The sequence below is a fragment of the Scylla paramamosain genome, chromosome 40 (genome assembly GCF_035594125.1).
Source record: "Scylla paramamosain isolate STU-SP2022 chromosome 40, ASM3559412v1, whole genome shotgun sequence".
In the NCBI taxonomy this organism is placed as follows: domain Eukaryota; kingdom Metazoa; phylum Arthropoda; class Malacostraca; order Decapoda; family Portunidae; genus Scylla; species Scylla paramamosain.
In genome coordinates, this window is record NC_087190.1 from 10073824 (window position 1) to 10089148 (window position 15325).

The 15325-nt window shown below is 40.3% G+C and overlaps 1 protein-coding gene across 6 annotated transcripts in view; it reads left to right on the forward strand.

The window, feature by feature from the left end:
- The first annotated feature begins 640 nt into the window (after positions 1-640).
- LOC135092391 (cyclin-H-like) overlaps positions 641-15325 on the forward strand; it is a 43032-nt gene continuing 28347 nt past the window's right edge. For 2 of the 6 annotated variants that reach the window (XM_063990862.1, XM_063990865.1), the window contains exon 1: positions 641-796. The gene's annotated coding sequence lies outside the window, so the exon portion shown is untranslated. Of the gene's footprint in view, positions 854-8376; positions 8496-15325 lie in introns of those variants that run through there. The other 4 variants (XM_063990863.1, XM_063990867.1, XM_063990864.1 and 1 more) reach the window with 2 other exon arrangements.

Consider the following 15325-nt stretch of genomic DNA (forward strand, 5'->3'; position numbering starts at 1 on the left):
AGACAGGAATGGATTGCAAGTTGTGTGGGCGATAAGAATGGCTGGGAGGAATCAAAATGAGCGTGAATGGGTGGTAACAAGAGGAGGAAGAGTGGGAGCCGAATGGGATGTGAGAAAATGGAAGAATGAGATAGACAAAGAAGTGAAATGTGTGGGACTGAATGAATGGAAGAATGAGATGGAAAGAAAGAAGACCCTGGAATGGTACAAGGAGAAAGAGGCCCCGAGGTATGAAAGGTGGTATGATGGAAGCCTGGGCGGTGATCTTCTCTTCCGAGCGAGGGCACAGTGTATGGATGTGAATGCAAGGAGTTACAGGTGGTCTGAGTCCCGCAGCAAAGTGTGCCAGATGTGTGACATGGGAGAGGATGAGACGGTGGAACATGTGGTGCTGGAGTGTGTGCAGTATGCCAGAGACAGGAATGAGATGATGCAAGTGATACTGACTGAGTTAGGGCATGATAGGAATGAAAGAGTGGAGAAGACAGGAAAGGAATGGATGGTGTTGTTGCTGGGACTGGGTAGAGAGGCCAATGAAAGGATGATTGAGGCGGTGAAAGAGTTTCTGGAGAGAATGTGGCGTGCCAGGTGTATGAACAATTAGGATAGAGGATGCTGTTCGTTTCTCTTTTTTTTTTTTTTCTCCCCTTTCTACAGGAGTTGCCGATCCAAAGGCCTGGCTCAGAAGTGATCCTGTGCCACCTGTACCATCAAGATCAAGATCAAGATGTACCATCAAGATCAAGATCAAGATTTCTAGCGGCAGGCCGCAGGACTCAGGAGTGACTGATGTGTGGTGAGTAGTGGCAGTGTCGCTGGTGGCGGGTGGCTACAGTGCTAACAGTACAGAGTGGTGGGATATGTTAGGTGTATTAATTAAAGGATGTGTGTGTAATGAGGGGAGTTGTCAGTGTGGCCTCGCTGTGAGTGGTGGTGTGAGTGATAGTTTCAGGCATTTTCTCATGACTACCTGCGGGTGGGAAAATATATTTTCAGTTGAAACTGAACTTAAGTTAATATAAGAGTATTATTATACATATTTACCTGAGTCACATATAACAGTGGTGAGTATCTTTACCATCGTAAATTCGTCGTTCCTGAGATATTAATTTTCATTAAAATTTACCGTTAAGGTAGGTTTAGTTAGGTTTAATCAAATTAGGTTATGTTACGTATAGTTAATGTCTTTATGAATTTCTGCTTGTTTATGTGTGTGTGGGGGGGGGTATATAAGAAATAAAATATTTTTTAACTAAGGAAACGGTTGCTAGATTAATTCAAAGCACATCAAAATCTATCAGAAAAATGTCTCATCTGAAAATGTTTGACAGATGAAAAATATAAATTTACCAATATAAGTATCGATGGTATTTCTTGATAAGTCTGCCCTGTCATTCCCTTCCGACCCCTCTAACCCTTCAAACAAGAGTGGGGGCCTGTGGGGAATCAGAAGTTTTTGTGGGGAGGCAGAAAAATAAGTGAAATATGGCCGTTCAAAAATCCAAGGAAATTTACCTTTGTATTTTGAATTTTTCTAACCTAACCTAAGTTGGGAACTGCCCCCCTCCCTCAACTAGGACATTAACCTAATCTAGTCAGAGAGGCTAAGCCGCCCTGGACCCACACTGTAGGACATTAATCTAATCTAGCATAACCTAACGATGTCCCTCAAAAATTATATTGCTATGTCTTACTGGTGTGAGCTATTGATGTGAGTTACCAGTGTGGTGTAGAGATTCTCAGGGCGATGGAGGTGGGTACAGTTTGGTGGCTTCATTGATAAACACATGGAACCTCTTGTTCATGTCTGTATATCACATCTTAACCATAGATGTTGTTAAATATCCCAGATAGTAACTTTTTTCCTGCTGAACACTGGCACTGTTCCCTTCACCTCCCTCCACTGGGCAGCCATATTAACAAATGACAGTGATCCTCTACCAGAACACCTGACGTGTCTCTAAAACAAATGAAAAGTGTAACTGAACCTGCCGTGGAAAGTCATAATTGGTGGCCTCATGAGTGGCAGCGCATGATTGGAGAAATCAGCTGTATAGATACCATGAAATCCTAATATGCCACTACCCACAAATCCCAGTTATAAACAAAAGAAATTCATTTCATTGTTTACTCTTGACTGGTGCAGAGTTCGCTGGACTTAGAAAATGTTGAGTTTCTCCACACTCACCAGTGCTATTACAGCCATACTAGACACTTGCCTCACAATTTTTTTACATTTACGGCAAGGTCACTGAGCCTTCTTCATGAAATGTGAGTTTCATGGTTGTACATAATGTGGACATGATATCCAGATTAACCGTATCGATAGCTCTGGAATTGTGCACATATACAAACAAGTCCACTTCCCGCCAACACTCAGACAGTGAAGAACTTTCCTTGTGAAAACATGGACTGAGGAGTGTAAGTTAGAGGTGAAGGTTTTATCATTACTAATGCCTCACCTCTTGGTTTGTGTCGTAGTGTATCATTGGGTACTAATGTATAAGCTTTCAAGGTGTATAGATACTATGATAAATTTATATAAGTGCACCAGTCTAACATTTTTGCATGAGACAACATTTTTCTGGTAGATTTTGATGTGCTTTGAATGAATCTAGTAACTGTCTGCCACAAATAATTTATTTATTCATTTTATTTTTTTATTTTTTTTTTTATTTTAATGTCCCCTCCAACCACACACATGTAAAGCAATGATTTGTGATGAAAACAAGCAGAGATTCATCCAAAAAACACCAAAATCTACCAGAAAAATGTAGTTTCATCTTCACACATGACTAAAAAAAAAAAAAAAACTAAGCTTAACTAAACCTAACCAAAGCTAACCTAACTGAACTTCACCAAACCTAACCTAACCTAACTAAACCTAACTTAACTAAATTTAACCTAACTAAACCTAACCAAACCTAACCTATCTTATTGGTCTTTTGGTACTTCCTCATCACTGAAGTCCTCATTAGGAAGAACTGGAGTGGCTAATCTTTGTTATTACTGTGAAATTTTTTTATCACCTCGAAGTAATCACATTGACAGCCACCGCCCTGAGCCATCTTCCAAGACTGATTCAAAATCAAGCTCTTCCCTCCTGCCTTGTAGAATGTGGCCTGCCTATTGGCTGATTTCTTAAATTATTTTTTGATTGGCCAAGGCATTGTTTCATGCATGCATTAATGAAATCCCCTCCTCTATCCCCCTTCCTCCTAACAATGCCTTCGGACCATCGTGGCACAAGGTAACCTGGGTACGACGGGGAGGAAACAATAAATTTGATGAAAATTGATATCTCAGGAATTAACAATATGCAGCAATAAAGATACACACCACTATCTTATGTGTGACCCAAGTGCTTCACTGAGAACAATGTCTTTTTGCTGTGAGACAAGTGCACTTGTATAATAATATCAATACAACCTACCTCAAAGTGACAGAAATGCAATTTTTCCAAATGCAGTGATTGCTGTGGTCTGGCAGCAGAACAGTATCATAATTTTTAAACATGTGAAAACAAACACTGTTCCATGCTGCTGTTGAAAATCCCTAAGCTCGTACAGCCTGTTCCCATCATGCACTGCTCCCACCATCCACTGCAAGGCTTTGCTGCAAGCTAATGTCTTCACTGAGTGGTGACACTCACCAGCAGTGTAGTGCAGGAACCACCACTTGTCAGGTCTCTCTCTCTCTCTCTCTCTCTCTCTCTCTCTCTCTCTCTCTCTCTCTCTCTCTCTCTCTCTCTCTCTCTCTCTCTCTCTCTCTCTCTCTCTCTCTCTCTCTCTCTCTCTCTCTCTCTCTCTCTCCAGTAGTTAATCCATAAACCCAAGGAATGATGACCTCTCAACATCCTCCACCTGTCCTGGGCTTGATGTGTGTGTGTGTGTGTGTGTGTTATATTTTAAAAATTGTCCTGAAAGTTTAGAGAGAGAGGGGGGTTAATGACAAACACTTCTACTGGGAGATATTTAGAATTTAGATTGTCAGACCACCTTAAGGGCATTTGGGTCACTGTTTTTATGTAAGAGGGTCACTGGCTAAGGGAAACAAAACAGGAGAAAAAATCCCACTTAGGTGCCATTCCCAAAAGAGATGTCAAGAAAATCATTGAAAATTGAAGGATAAGTGACTTGAAACTTCCCTCTTGAAAGAGTTCATCACAGATAGGAGGAAGTACAGAAGCAGGCAGGGATTTTCAGAATTTACAAGAGAAAGGGGTGAATGATTCAGAATATTGATTAACTCTTGCATTAGAGAGGTGGACAGAATAGGGGTGAGAAAAAGAAAAAAGTCTTGTGCAGGGAGGCTGCAGGAGGAGGGGAGGCATGCAGTTAGCAAGATCAAAAAAGCAGTTAGCATGAAAATAGTGGTAGAAGATAACAAGAGATCCAATATTGTGTTGATGAGAAAGAGACTGAAGACAGTCAATTAGAAGAGAGGAGTTGATAAGATGAAAAGCTTTTGATTCCACCCTGTCTAAAATAGCAGTATGAGTGGAACACCCAAATACACGTGAAACATACTCCATACATGGAAGGATATGCAGAGTTAGCAGCTGGGGGGTGAGAAAACTGGTAGAGATGACTCAATGCCTAACTTCATAGAAGCTGTTTTAGCTAGAGATGAGATGTGAAGTTTCCAGTTTAGATTATAAGTAAAGGACAGACTAAGGATGTTTATTGTAGAAGAAGGGGACAATTGAGTGTCATTGAAGAAGAAGAGGGGATAGTTGTCGGGAAGGTTGTGTTGAGTTTTTTTTTTTTTTTTTTTTTTTTTTTTTTTTTTTTTTTTTTTTTTTTGAGGGATACCATCCAAGGGCAACAAATATCTAACAGTAAAAAAAAAAAAGTACACAGAGATGCTGATCCCTGAATAGGGTCCAAAGCAGTAGTCAAAAAATTGAAGGATGTTTGTCTTGAAACCTCCCTCTTGAAGGAGTTCAAGTCATAGGAAGATGGAAATACAGAAGCAGGTAGGAAGTTCCAGAGTTTACCAGAGAAAGGGATGAATGATTGAAAGTACTGGTTAACTCTTGCATTAGAAAGGTGGACAGAATAGGGGTGAGAGAAAGAAGAAAGTCTTGTGCAGTGAGGCTGTGGGAGGAAGGGAGGCATGCAGTTAGCAAGATCAGAGGAGCAGTTAGCATGAAAATAGTGGTAGAAGATAGCTAGGGATGCAACACTGCAGCGATGAGAAAGAGGCTGAAGACAGTCAATTAGAGAAGAGTTGATGAGATGAAAAGCTTTTGATTCCACCCTGTCTAAAAGAGCAGTATGAGTGGAACCCCCCCCCCCCTCCCAGACATGTGAAGCATACTCCATACATGGATGGATAAGGCCCTTGTACGGAGTTAGCAGCTGCGGGGGTGAGAAAAACTGGCAGAGAGTCTCAGAATGCCTAACTTTATAAAAGCTGTTTTAGCTAGAGATAAGATGTGAAATTTCCAGTTTAGATTATAAGAAAAGGACGGAACCCATACTGGCAATCAGATAGAAGGTTGTGAAGTGATAGATGTTTAAGAATCTTCCTGTTGAGGATAGATTCATAGACTTTAGATATGAATACTGAACTTTAGATATAAAATTAAAGCAATAGGATGTAATTTGAGGGATTAGAATGGTCACCCTTTTTAGAAACAGGCTGAATGTAGGCAAACTTCCAGCAAGAAGGAAAAGTAGATGTTGATAGACAGGCTTGAAAGAGTTTGACTAGGTAAGGTGCAAGCACAGAGACACAGTTTCGCAGAACAGTAGGAGGGACCCCATCAGGTCCATAAGCCTTCTGACAGTTAAGGCCAACAAGGACATGCAAAACATCACTGCAAAGAATCTTAATGGGTAGCATGAAGTAGTCAGAGGGTGGAGGAGAGGAAGGAACAAGCCCAGAATCATCCAAGGTAGAGTTTTTAGCAAAGGTTTGAGTGAAGAGTTCAGCTTTAGAAATAGATGAGATGGTAGTGGTGCATCAGATTTAAATAAAGGGAAAAATGAAGAAGAAAAGTTATTGGAGATGTTTTTGGCTAGGTGTCAGAAGTCACAAGAGGAGTTAGATCTTGAAAGATTTTGACACTTTCTGTTAATGAAGGAGTTTTTGGCTAATTGGAGAAAAGACAGCATGATTCCGGGCAGAAATATAAAATGCATGAGATTCTGGTCATGGGAGTAGGGTGTTGCACCAGTTGCTCTGGAGGATAGTAAAGTTAAAGGCTAGTTCACCAGGATGGTCAATGAAGGGAGAGGAAAGCCAAAGCTGGTGGTAAACATTGAAGTCTCCAAGAATGGAGATCTCCACAAAAGGGAAGAGAGACAGAATGTGCTCCACTTTGGAAGTTAAGTAGTCATAGAATTTCTTTTAGTCAGAGGAGTTAGGTGAGAGGTATACAGCACAGATAGATCTAGTTTGAGAGTGACTCTGTAGTCAAAGCCAAATGGTGGAAAATTATAAGATCATCATAACTTACCTTGGTAAGTGTGCGATGATTGGAGTTCTTCCTAAGCTGTGCTGCCCAGCTTTGTGTGGTCATGCGTGACTGACGGTGTGATGTTACCAGTATTGAGATTTCATCCAAGGTTGGGGATGATCAATGGATTTGACGGATATGATCAGTAAAACAACCATTCAAAATATAACATTGAATTAGACCATACAGATTAATCAAGAACAGCCAAAGAACATCCTTCTCAGACATGTAGAGTAGTCCAACCAGCAGAGCAACATGTCGTACCCGTACAAAAATGTAACCTTAGTCATACCAACATGTTACATATACAATCTGTGGCCGATCAACCAAGGGACATTAATGAAATGGGATGGGCAGGCACTCATGACCACACAAAGCTGGGCAGCACAGCTTAAGAAGAACTCCAATCATTGCACACTTACCAAAGTATGTTACAATGATCTTATAATTCTTCCACAGCTGGCTGCCCAGCAGCGTGACGTCATGCATGACTATTCGTAGCCTCATCCCCAACCAAACAACAACAAACTTTTTGGAAAAAGGACAAGTATACATCTATATATATATATCTACATACAAATACAAGATCATACATATACATAAACCTGTAGGTGTGTTAGAAGGAACTTAACGCTTGAAACAGCCCATTATCTGTTCCCTGCATATGAACTTAAAATGGTTTCTCCAAATGTGCCCACAGGCAAAATGGTCTTGTTATAATGTTGGGTATAAGTAGATTTACACCTCCATCCAATTATCTTTTTTTTATACTTTCCCAGGCCATGCCTGTTTTAAAAGCCTTACATAAGAACATAAGAACATAAGAAATAAGGGAAGCTGCAAGAAGCGACCAGGCTTACACGTGGCAGTCCCTGTATGAAACACTCCTACCTATTTCCATCTGTTATCCCCATCCATAAACTTGTCTAATCTTCTCTTAAAGCTCTCTAGTGTCCTAGCACTAACTACATGATTAATGAGTCCGTTCCACTCATCTACCACTCTATTTGAGAACCAATTTTTTCCTATCTCCTTCCTAAACCTAAATTTTTCAAGCTTGAACCCGTTATTTCTTGTTCTACCCTGGTTGCTGATCCTAAGAATTTTGCTTACATCTCCCTTGTTATAACCCTTATACCACTTAAAGACTTCTATCAGGTCTTCTATCTATTAGAAGTGGATGCAGACCTTACTGAATATGAATTAAACAAATCCTCAGAGATCCCAGATTCTCTCATTATATCTTTGACCCATCTAATAATTGTGGTCTTGGATGCTGGGCCAAAAGGTTTCCTGGTTGTTAACAACAGCTTACTCTGATCTGATCTTATTCTCAATTTGCTCGTTAATTATAAATATGTTCTAATAGCATCAACAATACATAAATTTTTATTCAGTGGGAATGCTTTGAAACCTATGTTCTGTACATGATGTCTGACATTAGATGTTTTAAGTGGATCTCCAATTTTAAAGATGACCTCATTTTTATTAAGTGATATATTCCTGGTGTCCAAGCAATCTGTGGTTTGAAACTGTTGGCCAGATAAAATGAGAAGCAAACCTGCCACTTTTTGGGCAAAATTTGAAAGTGATAATTGATTATTGTTTCCCCAAACATCAAATGTATTTAAAAAGACATCAGGATCCCATGTGAAGTTCCTTCTAGGCAGTTTGGAGCACTGTTTTGCTGCTGACTTCATAAATAAGCATACAAACTCATTCTCGCAGGGATTCCATTGATATTTGCCACCGTAGAAATAGCTGACTTGGCGGCATTGAGACTACTGTAACTGTACCCAGAACCATCTTTCATTGAATAACGTGAATAAGTGGTCCAACAGTTTGTTTACAGGGGGAGAAAATGGATCAACAGAAAGTCTGTAACCCATTCCAAAATTCCTGACCTGCAGAAAGATTCCCTGACAGGCCATGCTGCCATCTGCAGAGTCCTGATTGGATGGGCCCGTTGTGGATCGTGAGGCAGATACAGGCACTTGCGAGGAAGAAGTTGAGGTGCATCCTGCAGAAGGTGAAGGGATTCTGCAAACCATGGTTGAGTTCTCCATGGTGTTAGTATTGCTAAAATTGATGCCTTTTCTTCCCTTACTTTTTGAATGATGTCTTTTATGACCCTAAAGGGAGGAAAAGCATATAGAAAAGAATTATTATTCCAGTTGATTGAAAAAGCATCATTGCCTAATACCTCCGGATCAGGTTTCCAAGAAGAGAAAAGTGGTAATTGAGTATTAATGCGAGTAGCAAAAAGATCAATAGTTGGTTCTCCATAAATTCAGCATATCATTGAAAATTGTAGGTATAAGTCTCCATTCTTTGTTGAAATCTCTCTAATGGGAAGCTAAATCAGTGATAATATTCAAAGAAGCAAGGATATACTCAGTTGACAATTCTATGTTTCTCTCATGAGCCCACTCAAAAACCTATTCAGTCACATCCAACAAGTGTTGTTTAATGCTTCCACAATTGTTAATGCTTGCAACAACTATAGTATTATCTGATTTTATGCGAATGTGTTTATATGTGACATCCTGGAAGAGAGTCTTCAGATCAAAAAGATCAGCCTTTAATTCCAAAATATTTATATGGTCTTTCTCATCGTCAGCCCAGTGGCCACCAATAATGTTGTCACCGGCACAAGCCCCCAGCCAGACAGTGAGGCATCTGTGGTGATAACTAAGTCAGGGCCAGGCATATGTAATGACCTAATACAAGAATGAATATTAGTTGTCCACCAGTTTATGAGACATTTTGCCCTCTTATCCAAATACAGTAAGGCATCATAATCACCATGGCTTTGCTTAAGAGCTTCATTCGTTAACACTTCCAAATACTTACATTTTAAAGGAGCCCAGTGTACAGAGACTCCTGCAGCAATGACATTGCCAATAAAAACAACAAAATCTCTAATTCTGATGTCATCCGTACATAATAATTGTAAACTCAGCTTCCTGATCTTAACTGCCTTACCTTGTGTGAGTTTAATGGTCATGTCTTTAGAGTTCAACACAAAACCCAAGAATTCAATTTCATGACTGGGCTGAAAATCTGATTTCTCCAAATTAATTGTGAAACCTAATTTATCTAATGTTGATGCAATATATTTGACATCATCAATTAATTTCTCTTTGGAGTCCGCTATCACAAGGCATCAGTGTAAATAGATGTTAAAATGCCTAAAGCCCAAAAATGTGAAAAAGGGACCTTCAACAACTCAGTGAAAAGTTGAGGGGATGAGGAAAAACCCTGAGGCAAACAAGTAAACTGCTATAATAAACCATTCCATGTAAATTTTAGCCATGATGGATTCTCCCTGCAGGCTGGAGCAGAAAAATAAGCATGTTTCAAGTCAATAGATGCAAAGAAGCAATTCTGTGTAACCAATGGTAAAACATCTTTAAGTGTTAAAATTTTAAAATTATAATATTCCACATACTCATTCAAATATTTCAAATTAAGTATAATCCAGACATTGCCATCCTTCTTTAACCTAGGGAAGATATTGGAACAAAACCCTGATGAAACAAAAGTAGCTCTCTCAACAATATGCTGCTGAATAAATATATTAATGGCTGCATCAATAGCCTGTTTTTCCTTCTGAGAGAAATGCAATGGAGGGGGGATATGGCATTGTGATGGAAAATCATTATAAGAAAACAAATACTTGCCCTGAACAGTGTTAGTACCCAAGGATCACTGGATAATTCCTCCCAAATTTAAAGATAATGTTGAATTTTTCCCCCCTGAAAATTCAAAGGGGTGTTAAGCAAGGTTAAGTCACTTATGGTTGAGGAATGAAAATGAGAACCAGTGTCACTGGGTAACTTATTTGGTGCCATAGTGACCCCATCCTCTGCCTTCTCTACCTCGATGATTACTTCAGTAGTGATTGGTTCTGGAACCTCTACCTCCTTTTTGAAAAGTAAAATTATTCCTCTTCATCTTGAACCGCTTTGGATTGATATGTTTTTGATTCTCCTTAAACTGTTTAACCATATCAACAATATTAGTTTCAAACAATTTATCACCTGTCATGTTCTTATCCTTGACAGTTTTTTGGAGAGTTTTGGCTTTAATTTTATCAGTAATGAGATCTCTTCTCATTAAATTTAAATGATTGAAAACTGGCAATAACGTGCAAAGACTGTCATTGATATCTTTATAGGAGTCCATCAAGGTAGGGTTGTGTGAATTTGCATGTTTGTCTACAAATCTGATGAGAGGAATGAGGGATTTGCCAAAATAGAGAATTTGTCTGAGTTAACCTGCTCTCCATCCTCTGACTCTGATTGTTGAGAGTTGAGAGGGCATTGAAATCAGATCCTGGAACCTCAATTCCTTAATATTAGACAGAATAGACCATTGTTCTGCCAACATCCTGGCTTTCTTATCATCAGGAACCATACGTAAATAAGCCCTGATGTGCTTAGCTAAAACCTCTGTAACAGGAGTATCATTAGCATCATCAACATCAAAAGCTGCACCTAAGCTATAGTCAACAACTACGTGTTGATTTTCTGCCAAAGGAAACCCTACAAACTCCTCTGCTGAACTAGTAGATGCCCCAACATTAACTTGGGATGAAACTTGTGAGGATTGGAAGGTGTCTGGGTATGAAGCCCCACTATCAGGATTACATGATAAATCCTGAGACATCAGGTTAGTTTACATAATCCACATCTTCCTCCACATTACTAGTGTCACTGTCACCTAAATGTACAGGTTCCTTCCTCACCTTCTCTTTTGTCAGAGCTTTCACCAAGGCTGGTAATATTTTCTGGACCACAGAACTGCGGAAATTTTCATCTGGCTCAAGTGTCTGAGAAGGGCCAGAAATATTGGTGGTTGGAACATCCTGTCCACCAGAACCATCATCTTCACTATTGGAAGATAAACAAGCAATCTTGCATGGTGGCTGGGCCTGGCCATCGCCAGGAGAAGGATGGGAGCGTCGACGTCCCCTGCCTTCCATCGTGCAAACAGCAGATGAGCAATAAACTGTCCTCTGGGGAAGAGACGATTACCAGTGTGACAACCATACAGCTGTGTGACGGCCATGTCATACAAGACATTGTATAAAGGGGTCAGGTATTGTAAAATAAAGTAAAATCATAATACATACCACCCTGAACAGGGATTTTTGTGGAGTAACAAGACGCAGGCAATCGTGAGATTGCCTGGTGGCAGGGGACACAACAGGAAAAGTGTCACCACATTAACCGTAGCACGCTGCACAATTACACTCCATGCGTGTCTCTTTGAGCAACTTGCCAAAACTAGCAGTGCTATGTCCTCTGAGCCCCATTTACAGGCCACAGTGCAATGATAGAGACCCCAGAAAGCCACCAAACTCAAGCGTCCCTCGCCTTATCTTATCAATAAATGCCAACACCATCTAATGGCCGTCAGAGCAAACAACCACGTCTGAACACCAGAATTGCACACCAAGTACTGAATACTGGTAACACCACACCATCAGTCATGCATGACACCACGCTGCTGGGCAGCCAGCTGGGGAAGAACTCGGAAGATTCAAGAGCGTGGGCACGAGAGCAGGTTAAGTCATTGCGCACGTAAACGCAACATTCAGCTTTGGATTGAAAACAAGGATAGAGAAAGTAGGAGGGAACAGAAAAGGGGCTACTGTCAGTTGCCTCAGACACTTGTGTTTCAGTGAGGAAAAGATGAGGTCTAGTAGAAAAGAGGTGGTGTTCTACAGATTGAAAATTAGATCTAAGACCGCAAACGTTGTAGAAGTTATTGAAGAAAAAGTTGAGGGGGGTGTCAAGACACTTAGGGTTGTTGTCAGAAGACCAGTCTGACCAGGGGACATTTGTTGTCCCCTCCTCAGATGGGGATTCTGAGGCTGGTGTAGGAGTCGCCATGATAATTTTGAATTTAGAGTGAAGGGTGTGTGTGTAATTAGGTGCTTGTAGTTTTGTGTGAAGGAAAAGAGTTGCCTTTAGAGGGCAGGCTGTGACTGCCCCTTGTGTTGTGAGACACAAAGGGAAACATTCAGTGAGGTCACAGCTGGGTTTAATGATAAGTTCACAGCACCCCCCTGATCTAGTGCTTTAGACCTCACTGGGAGTAATTATTGTTTTGGCAGGTGCCTACTGCCTCCCCCTTAAGTGTGTGTGTGTGTGTGTGTATGATTATATATATATATATATATATATATATATATATATATATATATATATATATATATATATATATATATATATATATATATATATATATATATATATATATATATATATATAATCATACACACACACACACACACACACACACACACACACACACACACACACACTTAAGGGGGAGGCAGTAGGCACCTGCCAAAACAATAATTACTCCCAGTGAGGTCTAAAGCACTAGATCAGGGGGTGCTGTGAACTTATATATATATATATATATATATATATATATATATATATATATATATATATATATATATATATATATATATATATATATATATATATATATATATAATCATACACACACACACACACACATGCAGAGAGAGAGAGAGAGAGAGAGAGAGAGAGGGACACAAAGTGAAATTGATATGAATGGTCACAGTGTTGTCTACTGGGAATTGCTTTGACGATAAGACCAGCTGCCTTTCATGGCAGTGGTCATGGAAGTGTGGGAAAAATTAAATATGCTTGTGTGTGTGTGTGTGTGTGTGTGTGTGTGTGTGTGTGTGTGTGTGTGTGTGTGTGTGTGTGTGTGCGTGCGTGCGTGCGTGCGTGCGTGCGTGCGTGCATGCGTGCGTGTGTGTGCGCATGCGTGCGTGTGTGTGCGCATGCATGCATGCTGCACTATATATATACTTTCCTGAATGAGAGAGAGAGAGAGAGAGACTTTACCAAAATTTTTAAGAAATTCAGATGAACACAATGAAAATAATGAGTTGAATGACAAAGGTAGTAAATGGTATGAGACCAAGGGTGATCTTAGCTTCCCTATCTTCACCTGCTTCTGCCTCCCCCTGTCTCTCTCTCTCTCTCTCTCTCTCTCTCTCTCTCTCTCTCTCTCTCTCTCTCCTCTCTCTCTCTCTCTCTCTCTCTCTCTCTCTCTCTCTCTCTCTCTCTCTCTCTCTCTCTCTCTCTCTCTCTCTCTCTCTCTTAATTTTTAACTAGTAGATTCAGGACAGTATATAATACACACAGACACACATGACACGCATACCTTAGAGCACGGGAAGGGTGGTGGTGAGAGCACAACATTCCCTTGAGTTTATGAATTAGTTAGTAGAGAGGAAGGGGTAGATTAAAGCTACAAGAAGCTGTCCTGTCATTAACAAAGTAGTCGTAGATATCAGGATATTTAGTTTTTTATTTCCATGAAATCTCGGTTGCCAGAGAGAGAGAGAGAGAGAGATTTTTATTATTCATATGAGAGAGAGGTGAGGGGCTTAGATGGAAGAGATGGAGAGAAGGGTGTGAGAAATGTAGAAACAAGGAGGAAGTGGGGATGGGGAGGTGGACATGCCTCACAATGCAAGAGAAATATAAACTCCAAACTTATCTAAACAGCTGGAAAGGACTCAAACACAGACACATACTAGGGAGAAATAGACAAACTGACACCACACATGAGGTTTCAATATTCTTAGAGCTACTGCCCACAGTAATAAACCACCCACGCCCTCCAGAATATTACAGCACTGCATCAAGTTCAGCTTGTCTCAAATCTCGGAAGAATGATCTCACCTCCTACAAAAGTTGTCAGATCAGGAGAGAAGTGAGAGAGTGCCGTACACTACACAGCACACAAAGACTTCTCCTGTGGTTGCAGGACACACAAGATGAGAAACGGGACTAGTTACACTTAAGTAAACATTAGATGGGAGTCAACTCGACTCAACACATACAAAACAGCACAACAAAACAACCAAAGGATGAACACACAGAAACAGAGTAGGCAGTGACCTCACACTGGAGGTCAGAGATCTGTGACAACAGGCACTCAGACTGGCCCTCAAATAATACACTGAATCACAAAGCTAGACCCCAGCTCATATCTAACTTGATATATATATATACAAGTCTGTCACCAGCTCTGTGAACACGTCTTCTCTCGATAGCTGACCACTGCCTGCTAAGCTTGTACTGAGGGCAGAAAGGGGGAAGCACTCTCATGGTTGGGCTGATGCATCATAAGGGGGGAGAGGAGCGAGGTGGCCAAAACACATATCCCTTTGCCATACACTGCTCCACATTGTCTCTCTCTCACTCCCTTAAAAGCTTCTTGACTTCAAGAAATTGCTGTATAGTGGAACCTTGGTTACCAAACGCCTCCCTTTTCAAACAATTTGTTTTTATAACAAAATTTCAAACACATTGTAGCTTCGGTTCGTAGTACCATAATTTGGTTCTAGGACAAAGTTACTTGATTTCAAATATTAAAAGACATAGCAAAAGCTGCCGTTTATTGCGGATTTATAGTTTCTATAAATATCTACTTCGTTTTTATACATTTGGAAGAGACAGAATGTAAAACAGTAATTCACTCTTTGAAATAAGGTAAATGTGATCCCGATAAGCTCGATGTAAACAGTTTTCAGTGCTCAGAAGTAATCCTGAATCCTGCGACTTTCTCATTGACCCCCAACGCCATCACTACTGCACAACTGCATTTTTCCAGTAGCTTTTCCTAGCACCAAGATGTCTAAGTCATTTTGGCGGTAAGTAGGTTGCTCCTCTCTGTGTCCCTCTGTAAGGCTTCCATCACTAGATCAGTCTAAACAGTATCTTCTGATGAGTTCTGTGTCACTAAGTTCTTTCATTACATTCTTTCTGGATAAATAATTTGTAAGCTGGAGATGTG